Source organism: Sorex fumeus, unplaced genomic scaffold, assembly GCF_029834395.1.
Source record: "Sorex fumeus unplaced genomic scaffold, SorFum_2.1 ptg000002l, whole genome shotgun sequence".
NCBI lineage: Eukaryota > Metazoa > Chordata > Mammalia > Eulipotyphla > Soricidae > Sorex > Sorex fumeus.
Genome location: NW_026606059.1, coordinates 73,242,165 through 73,264,167, shown reverse-complemented (window position 1 = coordinate 73,264,167; position 22,003 = coordinate 73,242,165).

Here is a 22,003-nt window from a genome sequence, read left to right as displayed (position 1 = left end):
ACTAGTTTTGTAAATGGATATGTGCCTTATGTCTGTTTACATAGGAATGTAGTGATGAGGTTGACTTCATACAACTCATTGGTGATAGAAAAGGTTAACTGAGGCCAGAGGTTGGTGGTAGTGTTATATACAAGAAGCAATTTCTGTGCTTTACTTTTGACCTATAATTCATTCACATAGCTAAAATTCAATCCTTAAAATGAGGGATACTAGGAGAAGTTTCTCTTCCAGCTGATTCCCTTCCTCAGAGACAAGCAGTCATTTGTTTGTAACCCTCCAGGTTTTGAGGATATTTTCAAAGATTGTGGACTTAGCAAAAAAATGGGTGTCACACACATAGATATTGATATGCATTTTATTTTCCCGTGTCTTTTATGCAACTAGTAGAATATGTATTCACTAATATATACCTCAACTTTTATGCGCTTCAGTCAACAATAGTTAATAAAGAACTTTCCTGTCTTTTTATGCAATCGCATGTTCCATTGTATGAATGCATTCTGCCAGCTCCTCACTGATAAACAAATTGTTTTCATTCTTTCTCTGTTATGTGCAATGCCACAATTAATTTTTTTCAGGACTCATTTTGCCTTTTCATAGTAAATTCCAAAAATTTTTAAGAAGTGGTTCAAATACTTGGATATGCGCGCGTGCGTGCCTGTGTGTGTGTGTGTGTGTGTGTTTATGTTTTCTTATAACCACCATCAGTAGAAGTGCTGTCAGATGACAATGAAAGAAGAGAGCTTTGTCTCACTACACTCTGACCAATGTTAATTTAGTCTTTAATACTCTCGAGGTTAAAAGTGGTATTTCAGTACTGTTTTCATTTGTATTTATCATAAAATGATATACTATTAATATACTCAAATCATTTCCATTTTCTTTTCCATGACATGAAAGCCCTAAGCCCTTTTCCTCAGGGAAGTGGTCTCTTTCCCAATATCATTGTTTCAAAATGCTAATTTATGAAGGTTTATTCATTTCTTAAAATTTCAAATACCATTTGGTCGTTAATAATTTTAACTTTTATGTCTGAGGTGGGTATACTAGAAGAGATTTATTATTTTTAAAAATATTTCCTAAACATCTTCACAGATTCCATTAGTGTTGGTTCTGACTCTCATTCTCATTGACTCACTGATTCGGATTTTTATCTTTCATGTCTCACATATTCATATTCTCTGATTTAAAGTTTCCCACAGTCTTTTTATGCACTGTTGATATTTGTTGACATTGTACTAACTCTTCTAGTCTAGAAATTATTCCTTAATTACTTTGGGACACATAATGGAATTTTTGCCATTGTGCTCATAGGGGTAGTATAATTTTCCTTGTTAAATAGCAGCTAAGTGTCCATTTTGCTAGTGATAGCCTAAGTTCATTTTTTATGTTTCAAATAAAATAATGAATATGAATGATCTTCAAGAAGGTCACTGACCATCTCTTATCCAGGCTAATTTGTTCTTTCTAGAAGCTACAACATATTCACTTATTTAACATCTGAAAAATGTGTAAATATTGGATTCCTCCAGTAGTTAGTGTTCTGCTACTTGCAAACTCTTTTGTAGACTGATGTGATAAGGACTAGTTTTCATTCCGCTCTCAATCCTCATGGAAGAGATCCAGGAAGCAGTTTTGTTGTTGACTTCAAAGGAAGTCCAGCTCAGATGAACTCAAAAGAGAGAATTCAAGATTTCATTTGAAGTTTTGAAATTATTTCTCTCATTTAATCTATGTGTTTTCAAGTCTTCTGAACAAAAAGTTCTATGTGTCATTTCCATTGTGTGTGTGTGTGTGTGTGTGCGTGTGTGCACAAGCACATGTCCTTTAGTTGCTAGAAAGAAGTGTTATGCTTTTGGCTAATAGCAGGAAATACTTTCAGATTCTTGGTTATTTTAAAAATTAGATTTCATATTCGTTAAGTTGAAGAGAAGTTTCTTTTCATTGATTGTAAACCCTTACTTATGTGAATTAAAATCGACAATCAAACAGGTAATTCCTAAAGGTAGGAATTATCCTCCTCAAAAATTTGGTAGTTTTTTAAATTCAGTATCCACAATCAATGTGCCCCTCCTAAATAAACGGTTTGCCAAAATTAATTTCATTTTAAATTAAAGATCAAATTTATGACTGACCCTCAGCCTATATACAAAATTGGCAATTACTTTATAGACTAGACTTATTTCTTGCTCCATTTTATGCTTTTATTCTGACTTCCCTTGGCTCTATTTTCTTCACTTGTTTTTAATGTATTTTACTTTACAGTGTTTTTGATGTCTTTAGAGACCACTTTCACTTTTGAATAAAATAGGAAGTTAAAAATAAGAAATATTACATGCATAATTACACAAAAATATACACGTAAGCCAGAGGAGTGAAGTAGACATACTTCACGTTGCTCAGTCTGTCTGGTGATTCAGACCAGAACATCTTTTCTTCCTGAGTGCTAGCCTTACAGCCAGCTGACTCAGAGCTCCAAGACCCACAAGTAGCCAATGGGCTGTAAAGGCAATAGCTCTCCAGCTAGGTCTCCACAAATCCCATTCACGGTCTCACTATAGCAGTTACACACACTGCTTCTCCACAGGAGTGGCTGTTCTGAGCCACAAACATCCTTCCTGAGCTAAATTTAGCACTAAGATCCTCTCACAATCAAACAGGATCTAATCCCCAAAATAACCCCTGGACTGAACAACATGGCACTAACAAGTATACTTTCCTGGTCTTAAAAAAAAAAGATGAGAATTTCCTCCCAACACCTCCAGGAGTTGTTGGCTGTCAGGAGTAAGCCCTGAGAACCTCTGGATTTGGAACAAAACCAAAACATTATAATAATAAAATAATAAAAAATGAGAACTTATTCCCATTTCCTCAGGCTTCTTTCCTCTATGGTACTCCCTCCCCCATATGGGATTTAGGCTAATATTGAGTCACTGTCACTGTCACTGTCCTCCCATTGTTCATCGATTTGCTCGAGCAGGCCCAGTAACGTCTCCATCATGAGACTTTGTTGTTACTGTGCTTTGGCATATTGAACATGTCACGGGTAGCTTGCCAGGCTTTGCCGAATATTGAATAGTTACATGTTTTGACTGTCTTATTCGGAGCTCACTCCTGATGTAAACTAGGACCACTGTTACTTTCTATCCTTTTGGGCAACTCTTTTGTTTTCTCTGGAATTGTCATTAATTTATTTTAGTCCATACATTCTGGTCATTTTAATAATCTCTTAGCATGGACCCACCCAGATCAAGGAGGTCCATAGTTTGATGTGTGCGAAGTTCTTCATGAAGGTTCTGTTCTAAAGGTTCAGTTTTCAACCAAATTACTCAAATATGCCACATGTGTGACAGTTCCTAGGATGCTCCATCTTCCATCTTTCAGAGGATTTCTTTTTCCTCTCACATCTAGTGGACTTCCTGTTTTCTATGGCCCAAGCCATTCTCTTTTCTATTTAATCCTACAATGTGTTGGAGGATATTCTCCAAGACTTAATTTTTTTTTATTAAAATTGACACGTGGAGCCAGAGCGATAGCACAGTGGGTAGGGCATTTGCCTTGCATGCAGCCGACCTGGGTTCGATCCCAGGCATCCCACCCATATGGTCCCCTGAGTACTGCCACGAGTAATTCCTGAGTTCAAGGCCAGGAGTAACCCCTGAGAATTTCTGGGTGTGACCCAAAAAGGAAAAAAACAAATAAATAAAATGGACATGTATAAGGGTAAATCTTTTGAAGACTTTACATTTTTCTAAGTGTTCTGTTCTGTCTTCATAACAGAGTGTTTGGTTCAGTATAAAATTTAAAATAGAATTTTTCTTAATTTAAAAATATTTAAATTTTATTAAAGCACTATGATTTACAAAGTTATTCATAAATGGGTTTTAGATGAACTATGTTCCAACACCAGTTCTACAGCCAGTGTCTTGTTACTTCCACCAGGCTTCCAAGGTTCCCTTCCCCCACCCCCACCCCCTCCATGACCAACCTACCACTTTAAGATGCACATTGCTTAGTTAGGTTGTTCAAGTTTGAGTCTCTTGTTTGCAGTTTTGCTGACACTCTGGATTGGATATTTAGCAGTGCCACTCCTTTACACTACTGATGTACTCTGGTCTCCTTGGCCCCTGCTTCCCTTTGCTTCCTTGTCTATCTGTTCTTCGCAGCTTGATTTCTTTCCTTTTTTGCCCTTCTCCTAGTTTGTAGATATAACTTCATTGTCTTGTACCTTACAATATGGCTCTTGAGACAGTCAAAGTTATTCTAGTAATTTAATTTTTCAGTTCATCTCTGTAGCCCACTCCTAACTTCTATACCTTTAATTTATTGTCTTCTGAAATCATATTAAATCTAAAATAAAATATTTTTTTCAAAAGTCAGGGAGGGAAATTAACAAGGAAAAGAAAATAAGAGACAAAACTTCTACCTATTCCTTGACTACACTCCACAACTGTGAAGAAATAAATGAAAAGTAAATAGACAGGAAATGGTCTTTGTTTTCCAAAGTGTTTATTTTTTCATTTTTTTTACTTGGACACAGTTTTTTAAAAAATTCATAAGCACCTTTCTAATGATCAATGATTTTGATTTTTTCGGCAATTCTACATTGACGCAGGCTTTCCTAAAACTTAGTTGGGTTATTTTTGATTTGATTCAAGTTGTGTTTCATTTCCCGCACTTCATTCCTTCTGTTGATGTTACAGTGACTGGCGCTCCACACATTCTTGGTTGATGAAGTCACACATGCAGCTCTGCTGCTCCTCAGGGCTGCTCTCCTTAACTTGCAGTGCTCATGAAACTTCAGGATATTCCAGTGCTCACACACATGTTTTCTGGGACTTGGACTTCCTGCCCAGAGTGCTCACCTATTTTTTTAGTTGTGATGCACAAAAGGTGTCATATCCTTTAGTTGCAGAGTTCACACACACTTTGCTGTGAGGCATCTAGAAATCCTTATGATGCTAGAAATCTCAAGTTGCAGAGCTGCCAGGACTACACGCAGCCTCAGGACATGGTGGGGATTGGGGATTGGAATCTTGGTTTCATGGTTTCATGCTTGCAAAGCAGGTACCTGGACCCTTAGACACTCAGCCTTGGTTAGTTATTTTTAAACATGGTTTATTACTCTTAAATATTTCATTATAAACATCCTCGGAATAAGAAGATATTCTCATATAACCTGAACACTATCAAGATTAGGAGATTTGACACTAATACAATGTAATTATCTCATCACAGTCTATATTCAACGTTTCTCTGCTGTCCAGTGTGTCCTTGGTAGAAACTTTTTTCCCCCGGACTAGAACTGAATCAAGGATTACATATTGATTTATTTAACATGTTTTTTGTCTTCTTTTATCTAAAATTTATTTTCAGTCTTTCTTTTCCAACCATGACCTTGATATTTTTAAAATGCAGTCTAAGTGTTTGTCCTTCATATTGAAAATGTCCTGTCTTTCCTCAAAATTCGATTGGTTATTGAATGTTTTGGGGGATGTGGGTGTTTGGGGCCAAATGCATTGGTGTCAGGGCTTACTCCTATCTCTGCACTCAGGAATTACTCCTGGGTGTGTGTGGGGGGGGCGGCGGGGGGACTTGGAGAACCATATGGAATACTGAGGATTGAAATCAGGTCAGCCACATGCAAGGCAAATAACCCTACCCACTGTACTATTGCTCCAGCCCCAAGTACCACGTATTTTTAGGAGGAATGCTGTAAAACTGACTCTGTGTCCTTTGAACATCATATGGAGAGGACTATGAGGCTGATTTGTAGTGCTACCCATTACTTAGTTAAGAAATTTCTGGGGTCAGAGAGATAGTAGTCACTAAGGCATTTGTGTTGGCCCTAAGAAAGAAGTACAGAGCCAAGACTGTCCTACAAACCCAAAGAGTTATCTGTCTAGATTTTACATGATAATGTCATTATTTTTCTTTCTGACATTAATAATTTATGGGGACCACTTTGGAAATACCTAAGTATTCTCTTCTCATCAAATTTTCACTTGCTACTTTGGGCTTTCATGAATGATCTTTGTACAAAGTTGTCATTTTACTGTAAGAAACACTTTCTCTTCTCCCTGATCGAATGACTCTTCTCAGTATGGGCCTATGGAATCCTATTTCGTGGAGTGAGTTGCATCATATCCCTATTTTTTCCCAATTTGTTCAATATTTGACCTGTGGAAGCATCTTCATCGTGGCTCTGTGTCCTTTTGATATATCCCAAACATTAATTGAGATCCTTTCACATTCTGGTACAACCAGAATGTACCAAACTTGCAGGCTCATTTTGTATTTGCCCTATTTCAGGCATGAAGTGAAGCCTTTTTCCAATCAGCTCTATTTCCTTTCCATGGAAAATCATATTTAAAAACTAAGATGTGGGAGCTAGGTATAAGCAATACTCTGCTGTGCATTGCTCCAGTGTTGCTTAGCATCAGAGACAACCCATGAGTTCTTTATGGTTCAGTTCCAATACAACCACAGAGTTTATTTTGGTCCTTCCTTCTTCCATATTTGTGACTTCCTCTGTAACAAAGATAAGTATTAATTGGAAATAAATATTAAGAGCAGTTACTGTTGTTGTGTGAGTGTCAAGAAAATCTTTAGAGATAAATATTTAAGATTGGTCTTAATATTTGAGTAGGATCTCATCCGAGAAGCAGTAAGAGACACTTAAGTCAAAAACAATAGAGGGAAAACAACGGTATAATGGGAAATACTGTCTAATAAACCAACGTGTTTGTGGTGCTTGATATAAAGAGAAAAAGGAAGATAAGAGAGTAGACTGGTCAATGACAACCAGATTACAATTGGATTTCCATCATAACAAATAAGAATTTTATTTTCAACAGGAATTATTGACTTTTAAGTAGGGCTGGAGCGATAGCACAGCAGTAGGGCATTTGCCTTGCATATGGCTGACCTGACAGACCTGGGTTCAATTCTTCTGCCCCTCTCAGAGAGCCCGGCAAGCTACTGAGGGTATCTTACCTGCACGGCAAAGCCTGGCAAGCTACCTGTGACATATTCGATATGACAAACACCGTAACAACAAGTCTCACAATGGGGATGTTACTGGGCCCGCTAGAGCTAATCGATGAACAATGGGAGGACAGTGACAGTGACAGTGATGTAGAAAGTATAACATATTACGTTCTACCTTGGGAATATCATTTCTTTTGAAATTCTTTTGAATTTCAAAATTTCTTATCATTTCTTTTGAAACCAATTCAGAAATTAATCATACATACCTGCAGCATTAATTCTTGTTATTTATGGTCTTTGTGTTCTATAAAGTCTCCATTTAACTCCACTAATTAACAAGGGCTGAACTTTGCTCCCAGCTTCCTATAGGCCAGGCCTCTGTTCATAGCTGTAAATCCACTGATTAGTACATGATTTTGTTTTACTTGTTTCTATTTAAAGATACCTTATTTAATACATGTTGTTAATTTATTAACATCTCAAGACAAGAGTGCAGGGCTATTACTTAAACCTAATGAAGCTTAATTAGCACATATATTTTCTCCATAAAGTACATCACAGCCTTCTTGCACAGAGTTCAGAATGATGCTGAGAGTTAGAAGAATGAGACATTGCTTCAACACTACACTTGGGGACTATCTTCAATAGCAAAGTTACCAAGAAAAATGTCCACAAATCTCAGCAATCTGGGAAAAATCATTCATGGATTCAATTAAAGCTGAAACTAGAAGGCCAGGGCCTAGTGGAACCCTGCTTGACCTCAGCGGGCAGCACACACATCAGGAGACTAAAATTCTTTGTACTTCTCTGCCTGGATGATTGTGAAGGTGCACTAAAGATTAATTTTGAAATTACAACTAAATTTTAGTCAGCCATTTTTAAAGTATAGAATCCAACAACGATGAGTCTCATCTATCACATATACTTACATATGTATGAAACTAAATTTAGTACAATGTTATGGGAATGGAAAGAAAAATTTGACTAGTCAAATATGGGAATGGGAAGATCTAGGAGTTCAGAATGATGCTGAACTTTAAAAGAATGAGTAAATTAATAGCTATTGTTCTAACAACCAATATATGGAATATATGTGTGTGTGAGAGTCCAGAAGAGAGAGAATACAATTTTGGAACATAAACAACATTCTAGTAGAGATAACCAGTAGTCAGGTGATGATAATGTGGAACTAGAGCATCATAGCTAAAAATATGAAATTCCTTATCAGACACACCCTGTAGGAATAGAAGTGATGGTCTGGAAGGGAGGCAAAACCTCAGAAATAAGCTTGAAACAAATTTAGAGGGGTCAGAGCAACAGTATTGTGGGTAGAGATTTTTCCTTGTATGCAGTTGACCTAGTTTCAATCCTCAGCACCCCACATGGTTCTCTAAGCATGTGGGATCACCTGGAGTGACCCCTGAGCCCAGAGTCATGAGTAAGCCCTGAACACCGCTGGGTATGGCCTCAAAACAAGCAAACAAACATAAAATTATTATGATGATTCTAGAGAAGAGAGCCAATGAACAAGTCAAAGAGAAAATCTGGGCAGAAAAAAAAACTCAAGTGGAGTAGAACGGTAAAAATGTACACAAGACTAGCAACTATTTCCTAAGCAGAAGAGGATGTAAAGGAAATATATATGCAGATGTGTATTTAATACAATTCTAAATATGCAACATTGCATATATATGATAATTATATCTGTGTCATACTGCAATTTTTATTTTTAATTCATTTCTTTTGGATGATAGAAATTAATGAAAATATTGGAAAGATATATATTTCAGAAATATACCAGAACCAAGAAGGTAATATTTGGGAGAAATCAGAAGTACTCCATAAAATTAGCCTCAAGACAGAAAGAAAGGTAGACTGAATTCAGAGAGATAGTACAGGAATAAGGCACTTGCCTACTATGCAGTCAACCCTAGTTCTATCTCCAGACTGCATGTGGTGGTCCCCCAAGCACTCCCAGGAGTGATCTCTGAACAAAGAGCCAGGAGTAAGACTTAAACACTGTCAGTTATGGCGCCTAACTCTCCCTCCCAGCCCCTTTCAAAAGAAAGGTAGGCTCTACGATTATGAGTTAATGCCACATGAAGACTGGAAGTTTAAACAGATGACTGGATCAAGAAACAGTGATACATAGACATAATTGAATATACTGGCTTGTAAGAAAAGTTAAAATGCTATTTCCTACATGGGCTGGAGTGATAGCACAGCGGTAGGGCATTTGCCTTGCACGCAGCCAACATGGCTGACCCAAGTTCGATTCCTCCGCCCCTCTCGAACAGCCCGGCAAGCTACCGAGAGTATCTCGCCCGCACGGCAGAGCCTGGCAAGCTCCCTGAGATGTACTTGATATGCCAAACACAGTAACAACAAAGTCTCCAATGGAGACGTTACTGGGCCCGCTTGAGCAAATCGACGAACAATGGGAGGGCCTTTACCTTTCCTACCTTGATGGAAGTAGAGAGTGTCTTGCTGAGTGAAGTAAGTCAAAAGGAGAGGCACAGATAGACCCTAAGCTCTTTCATAGGTGTTATATAAAGATACTTAGTAGAGGAAATAACAAATGCCCAAAGGCAACGGAAACTGAGACCTGGATTTCAGTAGAAAACTTACCTTGGGGAAGGGGGGAGGGGGTGGGGGGATAGGACATGGGGAAGGGACTCTGGGACAACGGTGGAGCGAAGCAGTCACTGAGTGGAGGGCATGGTGCTGGAATGTGTCATGCATAAAACCATATCAGTAACCGTATTGCAAATCACAGTGCCTAAAAGTTAATAATAATAATAATAAATAGTAAAGTGCCTATCAAAGACATAGGCTGGGATAGGAGGAACCTGGGGCACATGGGTGGAGGAAAGATGATGCTGGTGTTGGAACACTGTTTGCCTGAAACTCAGCATAAATAACTTTGTAAGTCAAGGTCATATATTTAATATATAATATATTAAATTATATATATTATGTTATTATATAGCTTATATTATGTATCATGTAATATATAAATAATATATGATTAGATTAGGGATCAGATTGTAGGTTTAGAATCCAGTGAGACATCACGGGATTAGGATACCCAACCAATCAGGATTTGGTCCCTAGCATCACATGGCCCTACCTCCATACCCACATCACCCAGTATAGCCCTGGACATTCCCGAAGCACCACTGAGGTAGCCCTTATGGGCCCAAGGTAACAGGACCCAAGCAGCATTGCCTTTTCAGTCCCTCACATCAAGCTACTACCCCACTGAACCAAAATCTCTAGGAATGGCTCCTAGCCCACATGAGCACAGCTGGAGACCCCTCCCCACCCTCCAAAAAAATTAACAAACTAGAGGTTCTGTTATATTATTTCAGAAATCCCTTGTCCATAAACCTAGTACAAGGAAAGAACAGGGGCAGTAAACCGGCAGGACAAAGGGAACAGATTCCAGAGATTAGACTTCCAGTTCTTAGAAAAGGCCAGCTTGATTCAGCAAACCAACCTCCTGAAAGCAATTTAAATGTTGAATAGCAGAAAGTGAGCATCTTTACAACATTCACAGAGAGCTAACAAGATAGTGTGGAAAAGCTTCTTAACAAGAACCCAAGGAAGTCACATTCACCTGAAGGTAGCTTCCCAGCACAGAAATGTAAATTTTTATTGTTTTAAAGAAGAGAAACATCTCTTCTCTAAAAAGGGCCAAGGGATGGGCCAGAGCAATAGTACAGTGACTAGGGCCCTTGCTGACCTGGGTTCAAAGTCCCACATTCCATAGGGCCTGAGCACCACCAGGAGCAATTCCTGAGTGCAGAGCTAGGAGTAACACCTGAGCATAATGGTGTGTTCTGCCACATCCACCACCCAACCACCACCACCAAAAAAATATATATATATAATATTTAAAAGGGAAGGGAAGTGGAAATTCAAACACACTAGTTGAGAAGTCAAACAGGAGACCCTCCTCACAACACACTAGGACACCAGCTAGACACAATGTCAGCGTGGCTCAGGTATATACCAACCCTCACCACCTCTTGAATCCCACATTAACATTCCTAGGTGGCCTAGAGACCCTCAAACATTAAATTTAGATTAAGATAATACTGGAATCACTAAAGTGTCCATAGGTTCTGGCAGAAGCAAATTCAAGGCCTATGTGGTTACTGGGGAAATAGCTCAAAGAACTGGAGTGCAAACTTTGAGTTCCAGCATCAAGTAGTGCCCCTGCCTCCACTCTCCAAATCACCAGGAGTCACACCCAAGCAGCACCAGTGTGATCCATAAGCAAACAAACTAGATATATGTTTTTTTAGCCTCCCTGGAAATAAGATATCTTCATTTTAAACTGAGCAGATATAGACATAAAAAGTAGTAACCATTAGCAGTACTCACCACAGATATGAAGCAACAAATAATATAAACAGACCAACACAAACTTCAAATATCAGTATATCATGGCAATCTATAAAACAATTATAAATTAATGTCCTTAAAAACAAAATGTGTGCCAATATCTACAGGAAAGTAAATGAAAAGCTATGGACAAAGCTTTAGGTTAACAAAAGGACTCTTTTGCCCCAGATATGCCTATACATAAAATATTATTTTATCAATATGCATTATCAGTTCCCCACAGAGTTGAGTGATACATGTTGTTTTTGAATGTCTATTTTCCACTCTCTCAAATAGCAATTTTCTTTCACTTGAGTGTACACATACACCACACACACACACACACACACACACACACACACACACACAGTCTTTTTACAAGGAAGCCTCACCTTATTCCAGACTTCAAGAGTAGTAATGGAACCTCAGCTTAACCAATTGAAGTCTCCCATTCCCTCAGCACAGTAATTGTCTAAGTCAGACTAAAGAAAATTGAATTTTTCCCTGGAACTACCCAGAGAAGTAGAATTGCTGAGGTTGCTAAAGTTGTGGCTATCTTGGAAAAAATGGGGAGAGAATCTGCCTACGAACAAGGCCAATATAAAAAAAAAAAAGAAAGAAAGAAAAGAAAACCCAAGGCAAGGAAATGCATTCTTAATGACAGCCTTTAAAATACATAGGTTTTAGGCATATAGACCTGTTGTAGAGCCTTAATTCTATGAGCCAACACATTCCCTTCCTCTGTGCCAATTTCAACTGGGTTTCTGTAACTTGCAAACAAGAGTCTTGGCATATAAGAACTACATTTAGAGCCCTGGGCTGGTCACCAAGGATAAAATATCTCAACGAGAAAAAAAAGAATTAGAGAATGAAAGTTTAAAAGAATAAGTTATTAGAATATCCAGATAACAAGATTTATCTCTTGCCAACCCATCCTAGAAATGATCTCTTTCTACTAAATTTCCATATCACTTTATCTATTACTCTTTCCTGGCACCTAAAACATTGCATTGTAGCTAACTTTATCTTTGTGTGTCCTGCAAATCAGCACATTGTGGGCAATAAGTAACCATAAGGTTTCTGAGTAATAAAGTACTTTGAAAAGATTTAGTTGAACTTTCTAATTTCATCCATTGAAGTAGGAACCATGTCTCCTTTTTTCTTAGTGTCTCAGATTCACTCAGAAAAAATATTGATTTAGAGAATGAAAAGATGATGAGAAAAATGGAGAGGAGGGAAAAGGCAAATTAAGAAATTGTGAATGGTATAGTAAAATATATGCATTTGAGGGAAAAGAAAATAAGAAAAGTTGAGCAGTTAAAAGAATAAGATGGAAGAAGTCAGAAGGGTTGAACAATATTTATATTTCCAATTGTGGACTACATTATACATGCATACATATCACTGTATTACTATAATCACTGTCATCCCATTGTTTATCGATTTACTCCAGAGAGCACCAATAATGACTCCATTCTTTCCAGCCCTGAGATTTTAGCTGCCTCTCCTTACCCGTTTTTCCCAATGATTGGAGGCTCTTTCGGGGTTGGGGGAATGAGACCTGTTATTGTTATTGTTTTTGGTATATCAATATGCCACAGAGAGTGTGCCACGCTCTCCCGATGCATATATATATATATATATATATATTATACATAGACATATATGTGTATGATTATTTTGGCCTTTCTAAGATCTATATGCTTCACAAATAATAAAATATTATTCCATAATATTCAGATTATACATGAAATAATATGATAAACAAGTATAGATGTGTTTTTGATGGCAGGGAGAGAGTCCTGACTTAAATCATAAAAGTAGTATGGATATGGGAAATCATGCTCAACTTGGTGACAGGTGGGCTTGTGGAAGAGCCTCTTGATTATCTAGGTGGAGTGTATTGAGACTCCTAATTATTTGCTTCCCTTTTCTCTTAGAGTAATTATTTACCTTAGCCAATGCACATGGAAACTCCAATGATTTCTTGTGGAAGAAACACACTAGCCTGTACCCACTGACATCCATCTTGGCTCTATGACTTTTTTGGGTTATCCAGGTGTGTGACCCATATCACACCCAAACAGAAGCTTCAGAGTCTTTAAATATGAAAATGTCAGTTTTATAATAAGATGTCTCCTTTTTTAAAAATTATCTATATGAAAGGCATCTTCAAAGCAGTGTGTAGGTCAGAGACCTTTCTGGCAATTCATGGACAGATGGACCAGCCATTCACTGCAAGGATCTAGGATTACCTGGAATACTCTAGTCATGCTTGGGTACTCTAAGGCTGCGTGTGCAATACGCAGGAGATTACATGGTGCTGAGCATCTAAGGTAGGACTCGTAAAAGGCCCATGCCTCAGGGAGAGGCAGGAAGGCACTAGCCTTGCACGTGGTCAACCCAGGTTTGATAGTCACACCAAATATATCCCCCAGGAGCACCACCAAAACTGATCCCTAAGTGCAGAGCCAAGAGTAAGCCCTGAGCACAGGCTCTTGGGTGTGGCCCAAAACCAAACAAACAGGAAGAAAGTGCCTTAACCCTATAACCATTTCTTCCTTCCCTTAAGACTTCTCCTTTCTCCTGAATCTTGGGAAATGTGCTACAAAGTCACAGTTTATCCTTAGACACCTTTGTTATTCTAAATTATTGAGACTGAAGGATCATTTGTAATCAATGTGAAGCTAACATATACATCATTGAATTGCCTTTGGTGTACAAACATCATTTCTGAATTACTTCCCCCCATGATGACATGCTTTGATATAAAATTAATTTTAAAAATAGCAAAGTTTAAATACAATTTTTCTGTTTATAAACTTTTCTCAGTTTTCAATATCTATGTTATACATGAAAGAGAACCACAAAAATCAATTCATAGTCTGTATAATTTGCATGTCTGAGAATTCAATAAAAGACAATCATCATAAATTATCCCATCAGAAATTTAGTTTGTTTTGCCCTCATTGCAGGAAAAAAAAGCCTTTACTTCTAAATGTTTTTTAAAAATTATAAGGTAGTCTGTGTATATAGTGAAGACCACCACTTTCTTCACCACCACCACCATAAAAATATTTACAGACTATAAATATCTTGGTTTCAGGACCCAACTGGTCATCTGATAGTTTAGTAATAGTCTCAGTACAGAAAGAAAAATATGTTTCTTGGTTTTAGAGGAAGGAAAAGGAAAACAACTCCAATAGTTGCATTCTCTGATTCCAAGCTGCAAAGGAAATGTTTTCGTCCATGAAAAACCAGTGAAGCAAGACTCTCCTGATTTTTTATCCAAATCTCCAAAAAAAGCATGTATTATAAGTTAACACCATCTCAGAAAATGTCGGCTTTTCATTCTAAAAGACAATAATAAGTAAAAGTATCAACAGAAAAAAAAAGATATGTATACATAGACATAACCAATCTCTTAGCCTTCCTCCTCAAAAAAAAAAAACCTTTTCCTCTATATATTTAAAAAGAAATAAAAAATCTTATTTTTCCTTTTTCTATTTAAATCAAAGGTTAAAAAATAAAAACTAGTGAAAAAGGAAGGGGTTGATTTTATTCATTTGAGTTTCAGTTTCAGGGACATTTTTCTATTTTTTTCTAAAAGGCTAGATACACATAAAAATAATAAGAAAAATATGCTGTTCACTGCATCCTGAATCCTCATCTTTCAAACTGGACCTGTTTGTGAGTGTCAGTTAGAGTCTGCCAATTTTGAAGCAGTATTCCTACTGGAAAGTCCTAATGCAAGAATATCATATTTCTTCTGGAGAGTACCCATTGCAATTTGCTAATATTCTAAAGGTGAGAGGGCAAATTTAGTTTGCCAACTGTACCCACCAAGCCAGTTTTGGAAGATGTAGACAGTTGGGTGTTCAAAAATAGATTTTTTAAAAGATTCCAAATGTTTTCTTCCTTCCTCTCTTTCTTTCTTTCTTTCTTTCTTTCTTTCTTTCTTTCTTTCTTTCTTCCTTTCTTTCTTCCTTTCTTTCTCTCTTTCTTTATTCTTTCCTTCTCTTTCTTTCTTCTTTCTTTTCTTTCTTTCTTTCTTCTTTCTTTTCTTTTCTTTCTTTCTTTCTTTCTAGAAACAGTCATCAATCAAATGAGTTGGTTAGAGTTTCTTCTTTTGGGGAAAGAATCTATTTTCCTCCTTTTTGTGGTGGCAACTCATTATTCTATAAGATTAATCTTGAGCCATAAATCTCATCTGTCTAAGGTACTTGGCTTGTTCTTTGCTGCATCACTGTAAAATATTAGTAAATTTAAAACAAAGTATTGTGTCATCTAATGTATGTGTTTTTGAAAGTGGAAGCCAAATGTAAGTAAATTGAATTGGCTGACTACTAAGGACCAAGGAACTGTATGAGGTAGTTTGGACCAAATACAATCTCAGCCCACCTCCATTCGGCTCTTCTTCCTTCAATAACCATGTTCTGATATGGCAAATCCCTGACCAGTTGAAAAACTGGTTTCTCTTTACCATTTAGGATTATTAGCCTATTGAGATGAAATTTGTAATTGTCTACTGCTTTTCCCTCTACCTCTAAGGAGCAAACTGTTCTATCATCTTTGCCCCCAAGTACGGAGGCTTTAAATTCTGTGTTCCCTCTAATTCCAACTGCGCCAGCTCCCACCAACTCTTCAACTATACTTCTCACAGTGTCTTTAAAAGATAATGTCTCTTCTTCCTTATTTGCCTATTTTTTTTCAGCCAGGCCGATGTCTAGTTGAGGAACACAAACTTTATAAACTAACCAGGTCTTTAATATTGAGTAATCAATTCAACTAAGTAAAGTGAGAAAGTGGCAATGACGGTGAATTATGTGTCATTTTTATCTCATCCAGAAAGAACAAATACTTCTAACCAAATTTTTTTCACATTAGTTAAGGAAACCAAATCTATCCAAATTTTTTTTATAAAAGAGAATGATTTCTCAGTTAAAATCCAATCAAGGAAGAAATAAATTTGGATAGAGAGGCAAAATGCTAGAACTCAGTGAAATGATCCTTCTTAGGTCTAGCAAAGCTGGAGACCTTCAGGGCCACACCTAGTGGTGCCAGTTGGGAAGACAGGAGCATGTGGTGCCTTCAGGCCTGATGTATGCAGTATGTGACCTCCAACTCTTTTAACTGCTTCCCAGACTTCAGCAATCCAATTTTTATCTCTGAGTTTTTATTAACTTTGATTTACAAAATTCTTGATAGTTCTTGATAGGCATATAATATTGATACTTCTTGATAGGCATATAATAATATAATATATTATTGATACTTCTTGATAGGCATATAATAATATAATAGGCATATAATTCTCGATAGTCATATAATATTTCAGCACTATATCCAATTTTAAAGTGACACGTTCAGTTTTCACATACAGCTAACTAAATATTTCTAAATATTTCTAAATCCATGTAGTATTGACACATGGTTTTCCAGAACTAGAATACTTGACACTGAGCGATGACCTTTCTATAGTGATGTAAATGGATAGAATTTATCATACTATATTTTAGTATTTATAGTTTCAACTTCTCAGAATTGCAAGAAATCATTGACTCCATAATCTCAAGCTTCTTCACTTAGTGATCATTCATTCATTCATCTTTTTTCATGTGGTCACTTATTTAGTGTTACTGTGTTTGGCATATGTCACAGGTAGCTTGCCAGGCTCTGCCGTGCAGGTGAGATACTCTTGGTAGCTTGTCAGGCTCTCCGAGAGGGGCGGAGGAATCAAACTCGAGTCAGCCATGTTGGCTGCATGCAAGGCAAAAGCCCTACCAAGACGTTACTGGGCCCGTTCAAGCAAATCGATGACCAACGGGAGGACAGTGACAGTGACAGTGACATTTATTTATAGCATCCATATTACACACACTAATAAGTATATATGCTGAACGACTTGGGTATGTTTGCTAATTGCTTCACAATTACTATGCTCTATTAGTCTAACTGGCAGGTCAAGAAGCCAGTTATACAGACCACCTCCTCAGGAACTGCATTTGTGAACCGGAAAACATAAAATTAATCTCAAATTCTTTGGGCTATTTCAAGTGTTTTGAAATTGTGATAAATCTTCTTCACTTTTAGCTTAAATCATCTATCTCATCAATTAATTTTTTAAAGTTAGACTCACAGTGTAAAGGCTTGGATGTAAGACCATATGCTATAAAATACATAGAAGAAAACAGGTAATACATTTCTGGATATGATCCATAGAGATTCTTAGGATACTGACTCCAATGCGCAAAAAAATGGTATAAATTAATGAATGTAAGTTTAATAAATGCACAACAAAAATACTGCCACAAAAAGGACAACCAAAAAAAACTGTAAGATATTTGTACACCAGATAAAAGACTAATTATCCAAAATGTATAAATAACTCAACCACAACAAAAAGCAAGGAACCCAATCAAAAATGGACAGATTATTTGAATAGATATATATCCTAAGAAATAACACAGAGGGGGCTGGAGCAATAGCACAGCAGGTAGGGCATTTGCCTTGCACACAGCAAACCTAGGTTCGATTCCTAGCATCCCATATGGTCCCCCGAGCACCTCCAGGAGCAATTCCTGAGTGCATGAACCAGGAGTAACTCCTGTGCATCGCCAGGTGTGACCCAAAAAGAAAAAAAAACACAGAGGCTGATCAATACATGGCAAAAATGCTCATCTATATTCATTACTTTGGGAAATTCACATTAAAACCACAATGACAATCACCTCACATCTATGAGAATATTTTTTAAAATTGAAATGTGTTGGTAAGGATATGTAGAAAAGATAACTCTAGTATACCATAAGTAGGAATATAATATATGTGAATATGTATTATCTATATACATAACTGTAGATATTATAATAGGTGGGAAGGGTCTATTCAAGTTCTTATTATCTCAGTCAAAAACAGTAAGAGATAAACTATAAAGCAGACCAAGACTTTAGTTGAAAAATGGAAAGTACCCTCTGTAAAGCAGAGCAGTCCAAGAAGAATGTGGCTCAAGGCCCAAAATATACATTTTAGACTTTTTTTAATTATTATGTTCTAAGTATGGAGGGAGAATAGTTATGAGGAGTAAGGTAGCATGTTGGGTGACTAGGGATTCTGTTGGGTCTTAACTGATGTGTGCCAGTTGTGGGACAGGATTTCTAGAGGCTGTTAGAACTCTTGGATTGTCTACTTTCTGACCTCTGACTTCATGGAATGTCCAGGAGGGGTGTGCCTCCCCCAGCTGTGGTGGAGATATTTGGAGGTTTTTCCATTATCCTTGTTCCTTATCTACCCTACCTTAGACAAGACTAGGCTGTTGCAGTAACCTCAACATGTTGATGTTATCATCATCCCATTTATTTTCACCTTATGCATTGCCATCCCATTTAGCTTCATTTGGGTCATCTTATAAACACAACATGACTGCTCTACCTGTCATTTCTTGTCCTGATTCTAGAAAGAATTCAAAAGAGATAAAATCTCATGATTATCTCATTCAATGTTAAAAGAGCATTTGAAAAACTATACAGCATCCCTCATGACAAAATACCAAACAAACCTGACATAGAAGAAACATACTCCATAATAAAAAAAAAAACATACTACATAATAAAATTCACACCTGGACAAGCCCATGGTTTACATCACTGATGATGAAAGGTTGAAAACTTTTCCTCTAAAATCAAGGACAGAAGAAGAGTGATGTCTCACATTACTGCTAATCGGCACAGTTTTGGAAATCCCAGCCATAACAAGTAGGCAAGAAAAAGAAATAAAAGACATCTAAATCAGAAAGAAAAGAAGTGATTTTGGATCCCATTCCAAAAACAAAGGCAACAGACTTCATCAAATTAAAAAAAAGCTCTACACAGCAAAGGAAATCATCAACAAAATGAGAAGACATCCAATCAAATGAGAGAAAATGTTTGCAAAGCAGATATCTGACAAGGCATTTATATAATAAGTACATAAATAAATACAACTCAATAGAAAAATAAAACCATAAAAAAGAGGGCCAGATAGAATTTGCAGGGTTAAGGGCTTTCTTTGTATGTGGCCAACCAAAGTTTGATCCCTGAACATTAAAAGACAAACAGGTACATAAATGAAATTAATATTGCCACTATCAGAAATAGTTTGGTGGATATTTAAAATATTTAAAAGGGAACTACCAACTACCATTTGATCCTTCAATCTCACTCCAGGGTGTTTATCTAAGAAAAACTCACATTCATACATATTGTGGAATGTTATTCAGCCATAAAAATAATACTATCATTTGTGACAATATGAGCAGAACTTATGGAAGTGATGATACTATATAAGTCAGAAAAAAATGTTGGTGATACCACTTATATATGAAATCTAAAAAAAAACAGAAACAGAAAGCAGATTTGTGTTATCACGGACTTGTAAACAAAGAAAATGAAAAGATGTTGATTGGTCCCTGGGGTTCAACATAATGTATGGTATAGTACAGTGACTTTGGTTGACAATACTGTAAAGAGTACTTAAAAGCTGTTGAGAGCATAGATATTAAAAATTGTTCTTACAGGGGCTGGAGCGATAGTACAGCAGGTAAGGCATTTGCCTTGCACTCAGCCAACATGGCCGACACAGGTTCGATTCCCAGCATCCCATATGGTCCCCCGAGCACTGCCAGGAGCAATTCCTGAGTGCATGAGCCAGGAGTAACCCCTGAGCATTGCCGGGTGTGACCCAAAAAGAAAAAAAAAACTGTTCTTACAACAACAAAAGATAAAGTGATGTATAAGTTAAATAATATCAATTACCACCTTGAACACCTTATATTTTGTCTATTTTATCTATTATATCTCAATTAAAAGTATTGTCAATTATATCTCAATTCGCCTAGGGAGAAAAGATGAATAAAACACTTGGAAGGTTAATGGCATCATTTTTTGATTAGGAGATAATTTTCAGAAATTCATTTCTCTTTCACAGGCCAGAATAGCCTCACTTCTTATTCTAAAATGATGTTCAGAGCAAAACTGAGATGCCATAAAGGAGAAAACAAGGGTTTGTGAATGATAGTCCAATGACCATTTATTTCTACAAATCTTTTTTTTTTGAGGGGGTGTCATACTCAGTGATGCTCAGGGGTTACTCCTGTCTCTGCTATCAGGAATTACTACTGGCAGTGCTTGGGGGACCATATGGGATACCGGGGATCGAACCCAGGTAGGCCTTGTGCAGGGCAAATGCCCTGCACACTGTACTATCACTCTGGCTCCATTTCTACAATTCTTGACACTTGAGAGAAGAAAGAAAATTCTTGAAACAGACTTTGTGGAAGTAATTAAATAAAAGCTTCCAGTTAAAAGAGGACAAGTTCTATATCCGAAAGAAGACATGAGTTCATTCCAGTAATGCGAACAGTATGACTAGAAGTGGAAGCCACTTCATTCATTTGAATGATTAACTGACACATTCAGAAAACAGATGAAGGAAGATATTGGTGCTGGAAACAGTAAAAAGGTGAAATTGGTGAAGGAGAGTTCAAGTTGGGAAGATCATTAACAGGATGGCTTGGAATTTGACATGGGAAATATTGAGGATCTACTGGAAGGTTTGAAGGAAGTGAACATATTTAACTAAGTTTACAAGAGTTTGTTGAGGTTGCAGAATTTGGTGCAGATTAATGTGAAGAGATTGGATCTCTTTGCTATGAAGTCACTGAGTAACATTCAAGTGCTTTCACTGCAACAATAGCTGTTGCCCAACTGACAGTCTTAGAATACCCTCACACAAGTGTTTCCTGATTAATGGTTCATAAACTGGCAACCATCCATGACGTGTTTCTCTGATCCTCCCAGAAAATATGCTATTTGTTCTTAAGATTTCACTTACAATCGTTGTCAGTACAATACTGTCACGATGTTTTTCAACATGAGAGACATTCTCTACCTTGAATTGTAGCAACTGGACTTTTAAGAAGGATATATAATCGGGTATTTTTTTAAGCAGGTCATTTTAATTTTGGTCAACATGTTTAAAGTTAGGTGCTGACAGCATCCATGTGTGAAAAGGTGTGTGAGATTAATTTTTATTCTGTGTCTTTTTCTGACGCTGCATCGAAAACCTGATTTAACAAATTGCCTAAGTTCTTCTCACTCCTCTCCCTGGAATGACTCAAATTTTGGTAAGGGTCCCACTTAAGGTCTGGCTCAAGATGTGGGTCAGGGTCAGCATCTAGCTTGGGAAGCAATCTTCCTCCTATTGGAGGACAAATTCTGAAACCATGGTCAAGTAGCTCATTGACTCAGGGACCCAGCATGAAACCATGTTTGCTTCTTATTAGAATTAATTTTTGAACCTTTCCTGGGGATTTTTTCACCTTATGCCCTTGTCCAGCCCCCGTTGTAAAGTCTGATCTGTTCTCCATTCCTTTGGAACTGAGGCCTTACCTGAGTCTGACTGCTTCTCCCAAAGATCAGTGTCTACCCTGTCCACCCTGTCCAGATGCTTTCTCTCTGCTTGGTAACGTAGCTAGTGGTACAACAAACAGCATCTCACCAGCATGTTTAATTTTTTTTAATTTCAACTGTTTTAGTAACATCTGGTCTCCTACAACAAGTTATTGAACTCAGGCTACACTACAACC